The sequence below is a fragment of the Mobula hypostoma genome, chromosome 2 (genome assembly GCF_963921235.1).
Source record: "Mobula hypostoma chromosome 2, sMobHyp1.1, whole genome shotgun sequence".
NCBI lineage: Eukaryota > Metazoa > Chordata > Chondrichthyes > Myliobatiformes > Myliobatidae > Mobula > Mobula hypostoma.
In genome coordinates this window covers 110,596,790-110,608,885 of record NC_086098.1, presented here as the reverse complement: position 1 = coordinate 110,608,885, position 12,096 = coordinate 110,596,790, and the positions used below count along the sequence as shown (strand labels likewise).

At 43.4% G+C, this 12,096-nt stretch overlaps 1 protein-coding gene across 12 annotated transcripts in view; it reads left to right on the top strand.

Annotated features, from left to right (window-relative positions):
- The window catches only part of eya4 (EYA transcriptional coactivator and phosphatase 4), a 457,308-nt gene that overhangs the window by 126,423 nt on the left and 318,789 nt on the right, over positions 1-12,096 (top strand). The gene's annotated exons all lie outside the window — the stretch shown is intronic.

The window sequence follows — 12,096 nt, the reverse complement described above, 5'->3', positions numbered from 1 at the left end:
CAGATAGAAAGGTTGTGAGTGGTGGTAAAAATCTTCTGAGGTGTATATATTTCAATGCTGGGAGTATTGCGGGGAAGGCAGACGAGTTGAGGGCGTGGATTGACACGTGGAATTATGACGTTATAGCAATTAGTGAAACTTGGCTGCAAGAGCAGCAGGACTGACAGCTTAATATTCCAGGGTTCCGCTGTTTTAGATGTGATAGAGGCAGAGGAATGAAAGTTGGGGGGTAGCATTGCTTGTCAGGGAAAATGTTACAGCAGTGCTCAGGCAGGACAGATTAGAGGGCTTGTCTACTGAGTCCTTATGGGTGGAGCTGAGAAACAGAAAAGGTATGGCCACATTAGTGAGGTTGTATTACAGATCACCCAACAGTCAGCGAGAACTGGAGGAGCAAATCTGCAGAGAGATAGCAGGCAACTGCAGGAAACATAAAGTTGTGGTGGTAGAGTGTCACAATGGCGGGGCATTGGGAGCAAGGGTGAACCCAAATGCAAGACACATTTTGAGAGGTTAATTAGATTTAGTTTATTGTTCGATACCGGGAGAGCAAGGCAGGAGCAGGAATAGCGAACTGGACAGGGACTCAGGACTACGACTAGGCTGGGACCAAGGGTCTGGGCTTGGACTCGGAATCAGCTCCCAGAACTAGAGGAGACATGAAGAGGCTAGGGTATGGACTCCGAGCCAGAGACTGGGTAAGGACCCAGTACCTGGGTCTTGCCTCGGGCTCGGACCCCAGAACCAGGCAAGGATATGACATGGGCTAGGGAGAGGAGGAACATGGGAACACAGAACCTAGGTCTCTGGAGAGCAGGTACATGGAACCATGGACACATACACAGAACACAGAGTCGGGACTCCTCCTTGGGTACAGGACATAGGGCCGGAACTCACACACAGAACGGAGAGCTGGGACCCCTCCTTGGGTACAGGACATAGGGCCAGGACTCATGACCCTCCGCGGGGCAACGGCAAGACGGCCTGACTTACCCCACGGAGGCGAGGACAGGACAAGACAAGACATGACTGCCCGCAGGGCAACGACAAGACAGCCTGACTTACCCCACGGAGGCGAGGACAGGACAAGACAAGACATGACTGCCCGCGGGGCAACGGCAAGATGGCCAGACTTAGCCCCGTGGAGGCGAGGACAGGACAAGACAAAACATGACTCCCCGCGGAGCAACGGCAAGACAGCCTGACTTACCCCATGGAGGCGAGGACAAGACCAACACGAATGAACACCAGACAGTACCTATCTAGCTCCGGCAATGGAACTAGACCGAAGTGCGGGGGCTGCAGACAAGGGCTAGAGCTGAGGGGGGCAGAGAAAGGATTCAGACAATGGGGTAGGACAGGAATCACAGACCACCAGGGCCAGGACATTTGCTCAGAACTGGGAAACCGCCAGGGCCAGGACTTGACTTGGTGCTTGAATGCCGCCAGGGCCAGGACTTGACTTGCTGCTAGAACGCCGCCAGGGCCAGGACTTGACTTGGTGCTTGAATGCCGCCAGGGCCAGGACTTGACTTGCTGCTAGAATGCCGCCAGGGCCAGGACTTGACTTGGACCTTGAATGCCGCCGGAGCCAGGACTTGACTTAGATCTCGAATGCCACTGGAGCCAGAACTTGACTTGGAGCCTCCGGGTAGTGGCAAGCTCTCGACTCGGCCCGGGAACAGTGGACAGCGGTTCTTGATTCCCTCCGGCGGGTTAACTGATGGACCCACCTCGGTGAGGAAACTTTGCAGGCCTGCTTTGGCAAGGTAACTGGACAGGGTTGCTCCAAGACCAAATTACCAGCACACGCTTCGGCAGAGACTAGGCTTGCTCCGGCCAGAAGACATCGGCACGCCATGACTTTGCAGACGCTCCCGCGCCGAACGGCTGAAAGCCAGAGACTATAAACTACCGGTTCAGCAGAGCGTTAATTGCTTCTAATCACCAAAGTCGAGGGACACGGGAAAACATGGAATCAATGGTCCGGATCTTAACATAAACAAGGTAAGTTTAAAGGGACCCCGATCCGGACCAAGACATAGGGAATTTTAATTTTCCACATATAGATTGGGACTCCCATACTGTTAGGGGTCTAGATGGTTTAGAGTTTGTAAAATGTGTTCAGGAAAGTTTTCTAAGTCAATATATAGAAGTACTAACTAGAGGAGATGCAATATTGGATCTCCTGTGAGGAAACAAGTTAGGATAAGTGACAGAAGTGTGTGTAGGGAAGCACTTTGGTTCCAGTGATCATAATACCATTAGTTTCAACTTGATCATGGACAAGGATAGATCTGGTCCTAGGGTTGAAGTTTTGAACTGGAAGAAGGCCAAATTTGAAGAAATGAGAAAGGATCTAAAAAGCGTGGATTGGGACAGGTTGTTCTCTAGCAAGGATGTGATCGGTAAGTGGGAAGCCTTCAAAGGAGAAATTTTGAGAGTGCAGAGCTTGTATGTTCCTGTCAGGATTAAAGGCAAAGTGAATAGGAATAAGGAACCTTGATTCTCAAGGGATATTGCAACTCTGATAAAGAAGAAGAGAGAGTTGTATGACATGTATAGGAAACAGGGAGTAAATAAGGTGCTTGAGGAGTATAAAAAGTGCAAGAAAATACTTAAGAAGGAAATCAGGAGGGCTAAAAGAAGACATGAGGTTGCCTTGGCAGTCAATGTGAAGGAAAATCCTAAGAGCTTTTACAGGTATATTAAGAGTAAAAGGATTGTAAGGGATAAAATTGGTCCTCCTGAAAATCAGAGTGGTCGGCTATGTGCGGAACCAAAAGAAATGGGGGAGATCTTAAATGGGTTTTTTGCATCTGTATTTACTAGGGAAACTGGCATGAAGTCTATGGAATTAAGGGAAACAAGTAGTGAGATCATGGAAACTGTACAGATTGAAAAGGAGGAGGTGCTTTCTATCTTGAGGCAAATTAAAGTGGATAAATCCCCAGGACCAGTACATGATGTTGGGCAGAGGAGTACTTTCAGCCGGAGACTCATTCCACCAAGATGCAACACAGAGCGTCATAGGAGGTCATTCCTGCCTGTGGCCATCAAACTTTACAACTCCTCCCTTGGAGGGTCAGACACCCTGAGCCAATAGACTGGTCCTGGTCTTATTTCCTGGCATAATTTACATATTACTATTTAACTATTTATGGTTTTATTACTATTTAATTATTTATGGTGCAACTGTAATGAAAACCAATTTCCCCCAGAATCAATAAAGTATGGCTATGACTATGACTAGGACCTGACAGGGTATTCCCTCGGACCTTGAAGGAGACTAGTGTTGAAATTGCAGGGGCCCTGGCAGATATATTTAAATGTCGGTGTCTACGGGTGAGGTGCCGAAGGATTGGAGAATGGCTCATGTTGTTCCGTTGTTTAAAAAAGGATCGAAAAGTAATCCGGGAAATTATAGGCCGGTAAGTTTGACGTTGGTAGTAGGTAAGTTATTGGAGGGAGTACTAAGAGACAGAATCTACAAGCATTTGGATAGACAGGGACTTATTAGGGAGTGTCAACATGGCTCTGTGTATGGTAGGTCATGTTTGATCAATCTATTGGAGTTTTTCGAGGAGGTTACCAGGAAAGTGGATGAAGGGAAGGCAGTGGATGATGTCTACATGGACTTCAGTAAGGCCTTTGACAAGGTCCCGCATGGGAGGTTAGTTAGGAAAATTCAGTCGCTAGGTATACTTGGAGAGGTGGTAAATTGGATTAGACATTGGCTCAGTGGAAGAAGCCAAAGAGTGGTAGTAGAGAATTGCTTCTCAGAGTGGAGGCCTGTGACTAGTGGTGTGCCACAGGGATCAGTGCTGGGTCCATTGTTATTTGTCATCTATATCAATGATCTGGATGATAATGTGGTAAATTGGATCAGCAAATTTGCTGATGATACAAAGATTGGAGGTGTAGTGGATGGTGAGGAAGGTTTTCAAAGCTTGCAGAGGGACTTGGACCAGCTGGAAAAATGGGCTGAAAAATGGCAGATGGAGTTTAATACAGACAAGTGTGAGGTATTGCACTTTGGAAGGACAAACCAAGGTAGAACATACAGGGTAAATGGTAAGGCACTGAGGAGTGCAGTAGAACGGAGGGATCTGGGAATACAGATACAAAATTCCCTAAAAGTGGCGTCACAGGTAGATAGGGTCGTAAAGAGAGCTTTTGGTACATTGGCCTTTATTAATCAAAGTATTGAGTATAAGAGCTGGAATGTTATGATGAGGTTGTATAAGGCATTGGTGAGGCCAAATCTTGAGTATTGTGTTCAGTTTTGGTCACCAAATTACAGGAAGGATATTAATAAGGTTGAAAGAGTGCAGAGAAGATTTACAATGATGTTGCCGGGACTTGAGAAACTCAGTTACAGAGTAAGGTTGAATAGGTTAGGACTTTATTCCCTGAAGCATAGAGGAATGAGGGGAGATTTGATAGAGGTATATGAAATTATGATGGGTATAGATAGAGTGAATGCAAGCAGGCTTTTTCCACTGAGGCAAGGGGAGAAAAAAACCAGAGGACATGGGTTAAGGGTGAGGGGGGAAAAGTTTAAAGGGAACATTAGGGGGGACTTCTTTACACAGAGAGTGGTGGGAGTGTAGAATGAGCTGCCAGACGAGGTGGTAAATGAGGGTTCTTTTTTAACATTTAAGAATAAATTGGACAGATACATGGATGGGAGGTGTATGGAGGGATATGGTCTGTGTGCAGGTCAGTGGGACTAGGCAGAAAATGGTTCGGCACAGCCAAGAAGGGCCAAAAGGCCTGTTTCTGTGCTGTAGTTTTTCTATGGTTTCTACGGCTTCTAAGTTTGCTCTGCCATTCACCATTGGCTGATTTATTTTCCCTCAAGCCCTTCAGGTAAGATGGCACCATCAAGTGGGGACTGTTCAAATGCAGCTCTGATGGGAATCATCAAATATTCCCATTTAAGACTATTGCAGCTGAAATCTGCAGTCACGTCCGTCGATACTTCAATAGGCAGCATTATTTTAAGACTTATCCTTAAAAATCTATCAACGCTCAAAATCGATGAACCGCGGACTGTAGACTTGATTCCTGGGTGCAATTCCCCTTTAAGAAAACAGAAGCGGATACTTCATGCCAGCCTACATATACAATTGAAACACAGAGGCCTTAGACCTCCAATCCCAACTATCCTGCTAGTGAATGTACGGTCTCTGGGAAATCAAATTGAGGACTCTAAGCAAGATTGCTGTACCAGAGGGACATCCGGGACTGCTGTGTACTCTGCTTTATGGAAACATGGCTCACACCCGCAGCTGCTGACACAGCGCTGCAACCTGATGGCTTCACTATTCTCTGCAAGCACAGAACAGCTCAGTCTTTTAAAGGCAGAGGAGGTTGAATATGCTTTAGCATTAACTCGTGGTGCACAAACATAAACACGAGGAAATCTGCAGATGCTGGAAATTCTGTACCTCTTCCTATAGATGCTGCCTGGCCTGCTGCATTCACCAGCATTTTTTGTGTGTGTTGGTGCACAAACATGGCGGTTCTATTTCAATCCTGCTCACCCAACCTGGATCATCTGGTGGTCAAATGTTGTCCATTTTATCTGCTGAGGAAATTATCTGCCATCATCTTGGTAGTGGTGTACATGCCACCTTAGGCCAGTGTCAGGCAGGCACTGGAGGAGCTGAGCAATAGCATCAGTAGACACAAAACTGCACACTCTAATGCAATCCCTATCATCGTGGTAGATTTTATCCAGGCCAACTGACAGAAGTCTCTGAACAACTACCAGCAACTTATCACCTGTGGAACCAGAGGAGCCAACACACTTGACTACTGTTATACCACCATCAAAAATACTTAAAATGTCATCCAATTCCCACCTTCTGGAAAGTCCAATCACCTGGCTGTATTTCTATTCCCAGGTATAGGTAGAGACTAAAGACTGCAGCACCAGTGGTGAGGACCAAGGAAGTATGGTCAAGGGAGGCAGAGCAGCACCTAGAGGACTGTTCTGAGTCGATGGAGTGGACAATATTCAGGAACTCATCTTCAGAACTGAATGGATATGTCACATTTGCCACTAACTTCATCAAGACCTGTGTGGATGAGAGTGTGCCTTCGAGAACATACCGGACATACCCAAACCAAAAGTCGTGAATGAACCAAGAGTTCCATAGTCTGCTGAGGGTTGGATCTGTGGCATTCAACATCAGTGATTCAGAACTGTACAAGAAGTCCAGGTATAACGTGGAGAAGGCTATTTTAAGGACAAGAAAAACAATTCCGATTGTGGGTAGAGACAGAACTGGATGTGTATCAGCTCTGGCAGGGTTTGCAGACCATTACTTCCAACAAAGCCAAACTAACATTATGAATGACTGTGATGCTTCAGTCCCAGATGAGCCCAACACTTTTATGCATGCTTTGAAAGGGAGAATAAAGGGACTTCCTTCTTTTCTGAGGCTGTGCCCTCTGGTTGTAGACTATCCCAATATTGAAAATGTCCTTTCCTCATCCACCCTACCTAAGCCTTTCAATGAGATCCCTCCTCATTCTCCTAACTCCAATGAGTACAGACTAAAAGCTATTAAGCACTCCTCATGTGTTAACCCTTTCATTCCCAAGGTTATTCTCATGTTCAGATTTTTAAAAATCTATGCCTTTACCCCTTTGCCAAAGTGCCAATCACTTCCCTACACTGTATTCTCCTAATCTGTCCCAAGTCCTATTGCACACTCACTGCTTTCTCAACACTACTTGTGATCCACTGATGTTTGTATTACCCACAGTGAGGTAAGCCCAGCACATATTTGGCAAGAAATTCTATTACATGGTACAGTTTTTCACTTGGCCGTCCAAGTATACAAGTAATGCATTTCCTTAAAATCAGTCTGGGTGCTTCATGCACAATGCAGATATAGCAAGAAAAAAAAACAGGGAAGCACTGTAACAAGAGAAGGTGTCCAAAACAAGAATGCATAATGGTGCAAAATATTATCCACAAACCAGGTGGAAACACTACTATGGTGGGTGCAGCCATTGTATGAGTAGGCCAGGGTTAGCGTAGCAGACATTGGTTCAATAGGCTTCAGGGAGAACAGGTGGAGACTATAAGTTAGTTTCTAGTAAGTTTTTTTTCTCTTGCTTTCTGTATTAATACATAGCTAGTATGTTAAGAATGGATCCAGGGTTAGTGATACATTCTTGTGTGAGATGTGGGAATTCTGAGAAACTTCAAGTCTCCCTGATAAATATGCTTACACATGCTCCTTACATATGCTTGAAGTGCCTCAAGTTGCAGCTCCTTAGAGGCCATGTTAACGAACTGGAGCTGCAATTGGATGACCTTTGCCTGAAACAGGAGAATGAGGTGATAGGAACTACAGGGAGGTAGTCACGCCTAAATTGCATTAGGTAGGTCCCTGGGTGACTGTCAGGAGAGGGAAAGAGAATAGGCAGCCAGTGCAGAGTACCCCATGGCCATTCCCCTCAATAGTAAGCTTACCACTTTGGATACTGTTGAAGGGGGATGATCTACCAAGAGAAAGCCACAGCAACTGGTTCTCTGGCACTGAGTCTGACTCTGTGGCTCAGAAGAGAAAGGAGGAAGAAGAATGGTGTAGCAGTGATAGGGGATTCCATAGTCAGAGGAGCAGACAGAAGATTCTATGGACAAGGAAGATAAACCTGGATGGCATGTTGCACTCCAGGTGCCAGGGTCAAGAATGTCCTGGATCAGGTCCACAGCATTCTAAACGGGGTCTGAACAGCTGGAAGTCATAGTACATATTGGTATCAAAAAGGGATGAGGTGCTGAAGAGAGAACATAGGGCGTTAGCAGAAACCAGAAAAGCTGGACTTCAAGGGTAGTAATCTCCATAGTGATAGAGCTAAGGATGGGGTAGTTGGTATACAATTTGGTGCATTATGTTGTGAGACTGTGAAGAAGATCGGACAGATGATAGGGCAAAATTGCAGCCAGTGGGATGAGTTGCAGTGCAAAAGGGGGACAAATTTGAAAAGGGTAACAGATACAGGACTGAAGGTGTTATATTTGAATGCACACAGTATTTGAAATAAGGTAGATCAGGGCATCCCTTGGACCCCTTGGTTAATGGTAGGAGACCATGGCATAAAAAAGATTGGGAACCCATGAGGTAGATGATCTGTAGCACATTTAGAGGTTGGCAGGTATGACATGGCCATCACTCTACTGTGGCTGAACAAAGATTATAGTTATGAGTGTAACATCCAAGGATATACATTGTATCAAAAGGACAGAGAGTTAGTCAGAGGGGATGGGGCAGCTCTGTTGATAAAAAATGAGATCAAGTCCTTAGAAGGATGTAGAATTCTTGTGGGTAAAGTTAAGAAACTGCAAGAGGCAAAAGACCCTGATGGGAGTATTATACAGGCCTCCGAACAACAGCCAGGATGTGGGTTACAAATTAAAATGGGAAATAGTAAGTGCATGTAAAAAGGGCAATGTCATGATTGCCAATGCGGCATTTCAGTATGCAGATAGATTGGAAAAATCAGGTTGGTGCTTGATCCTATGTGAGAGAATTTGTAGAATATCTATGAGATGGCTTTTTAGAGCATCTTGTGGTTGAGTCCACTCAGGGAAAGGCAATTCTTGATTGAGTGTTGTGTAATGAACCAGATTTGATTAGGGAGCTGAAGGTAAAGGAACCCTTAGGAGAAAGTGATCATAATATAATAGAATTCACCCTGCAGTTTGTGAGGGAGAAACTAAAGTCACAAGTGTCAGTATTACTGTGGAGTGAAGAGAATTACAGAGACATGATAGAGTAGCTGGCCAAAGCTGATTGGAAGGGGGCACTAGCAGGGATGATGACAGAACAGCAATGACTGGAGTTTCTGGGAAGGCACGGAATAGATACATCCCAAAGAAGAAGAAATTATTCTAAAGGGAGGATAAGACAACTGAGGCTGACAAGGGAAGTCAAAGACAGCATTAAGGCAAAAGTCAGGGCATAAAATACCAATCTCTCTCCACCACTTTGTGCACAATCTACAATCCTGTTGGCAGAAGAAAGGCCTGTCTTTGTACCAAGTACCTATGGCCTGTCCTTTGGGTCTCATGTGGGGTAGAAATGTTGGAGTGTTAGTTTGGTGCAAGTCAGCTTGCCTTGCAGAAAACTAACACGTGAATGTAGAAACATTGCAGCTTCCTTTGACTAGTCAAACGTACTAAAATGGTAGGTAATGAACTAGTGTACCTGGTCAGCTATATGCCAGTGTTTTTTTTCCCCCAGACTACAGAGGACTTCAACAGGCTGGCTACGACGTGTGATGAAGTTAATTCACCAAATTTCTCCCAGTGATAGTTGATTCTCCTTTTGGGTAGGGAGGGATGATCCTGTACAAAGAGTAGGCGAGAATTATCATTGCCAGAGTGATAGATATTCTTGGCTACATTTGTACAAGATAGTTGAAGTTACCCTAGGGTGAAAGAGTGCTCATAGCTTGAAAGAATTCAAATTCAGTTTGAAAGCAAATAACTAGCATTCTATATTCAAATAAAGGCAATTACAATAGTAAGGAAGAAAAGGTATGCAGAGGTGCAAAAATTGGTAGAGGCCTGGCATCTGATACCTAAAAATATTATAAAAGGGGAAAAGATAGACTGTGAGAGTAAATTAGCAAATGATATAAAATAAGCACTGAAAGCTTATACATGAATATGAAAAGGGAAAAAAAAGTAACCAAAGTTAACTGTGAAAAAGGCAGGGGTATTAATAATAGAAAAAAAGAGACATGGCATTTATTCTAAATATTTATTTTGAATCAGTCTTCAGAAAAGAATAACCTTAAAAAGTCTCAAAAATAATAATTTGCAATCAAGGGCCTCTTGGGAGGGAGGAACTTAAAACCATCTCCATCGCAAGGAAGAAAAGTACTAGGCAGACTAATGGGGTTAAAGGCTACACATCACTCGATATGATGGCCTGCCTCCTAGAGTCTTAAAGGAAGTGACTGCAGAGAATGTACAGTGGCTCCAATTTTCCAACATTCCCCAGGACTTTGGAGAATTCCCAGATTGGAAAACCACAAAGTTAACACCACAATTCAAGAAGAGTGGAAGACAGAGAAAACAGTAAACTATAGTTAACCTAACATCTGGCATTGGGAAAAGCTGGAAACCATTATCAAGGAAGTAATAGTAAGACATTCAGAAAATCATAAGATAATCAAGCAGGGTCAATGTGATTTGTGAAAAGGAAATCAGGTCTGACAAATTTGCTAGATTTATTTGAGCATATAACAAACAGGTTGGAGGGGAACCACTAGAAACATATAAGATATTTAGATTTCCAGAGGACTTTCAATAAGATACCTCATAAAAGGTTACTTTATGTTTTGATGACATTAATTTGTCATGGATAGGGGACTAGCTAATTAAGAAAAATCCTAATTTTAGGAATTGCAGTCAATATATTTTTGGAGTCCCTCAGCAGAAGTGCTGAGGCCTTCTCTATTTACAAGCTGTGATAAGGTATCCAAATCTACTCATGTATCCAAATCCAAAGGTCTAATTGGTAAAGTATTGAAATCTGCTAATAAAGCAGAGATGGTGTAGCAATTTCAGAGGACTACATAAAGAGCATTCAGAGAGAGAGGGATAGGTTAAGTGGGTGAGCAAGAAGTTTGCAGATGTAATATAATGTAGGAAAGTTCGAGGTTAGTCACGTTGGGAGGGAAGGTGGAAATGTAAGGTATTACTTAAACAAATCTGATCTACAAGAGGCTTTTGGCACACAAAATAGGAATACGTTGATGCAACTTTACAGTGCATTGGTGAGACTATACCGGGATACTTTGTATAGTTTTGTTCTCCATTTTCAAGGAATACTTGTATGAGAGGCAACATAGAAAAATTTCATTAGGATGATTTCTGGTATGAAAAGGTTGACATTTGAAGAAATTTTGAGCAGATTATGGCAACACTCATTGTTTAGAGGAATAAGAAGTGACCTTATTGGGTGAGATATCTGGAGACCTCAAGGAGAAAGGAGATTGTTAGAAATTACCCTCTGTAGATGGTGATGGGACATACTTGACAGCCCTGAGGAATTTGAGATAGCTTTTTGCACTAGCTCAGGGAATATTCAATGAAACGTCCGTCATCCTTATCCAGCCTGACAGGTAGCAATGGATATGTGAATACATTCACTGATATATGTTTTAATTTCTATTAGACTAATGAATTATTAAAATATCATGACCGAGAATTTTACCCTCCAGTCAGTGGTGATCAATGCACTGAAAGTCATATCGGTATATAGCACATGTACTTTGAAATTCATTCCAACGTTATATAAAACTCGGGAGTTTGAAACAACCATCCAAATTTGAACTGGAGAGAGGCAAAGAAGTCTGTCCTTTAAGTGCAATATGGAAGTTAACATTTTATGCTGAAGGGGAGAGAAGAGATTGACTTGAACTGAGAGAGTCAAAATGAATTCAAAAGCTAAAATATAAAGGAATGTTACTGTAAGTGGGTAGACAAAGGCAGATACAGATTGCCTCTTCAACAACATAATAAAATAAAGAAGCAGGTGCCATTTGTCTGTTCTGCCATTTAGTAAGATCATGGCTGATATCTGTGAGTTGTTCTTATCCCTTTATTCAATCCTTTTGCAATAATCAATCCAAAGCCAATGTACTGATTCCCTTCCTGATTAATTAGTGCACCTCGACCTTAACTTTCAGTGGCTGTGTACGAGGTCTCTCAAATCCCTCTGAACTCTGATATACTGCAGACTTTGTATGTCTGAGTATCCTAGTTCCATATTAAAAAACCTTATTACCCAAAACACTTGACAGTATCTGTCATTTGGAAGATACAGTAAGAGGAGTCATTTGGAAGATGTAAGATCAGTTCATCCGAAAGACAAAGAGGTAAAGGAACCCTTAAGAAGTTATGATCGCAATATGGGAGAATTTACCTTGCAGTTTTAAGGTGAGAAACTAAATTCAGATGTGTCAGTATTACAGTGGAGTAAGGGGAATTACAGAGGCATGAGAGAGGAACTGGCCAAAGTTGATTGGAAGGGGTACTAACAGGGATTTTGGCAGAAC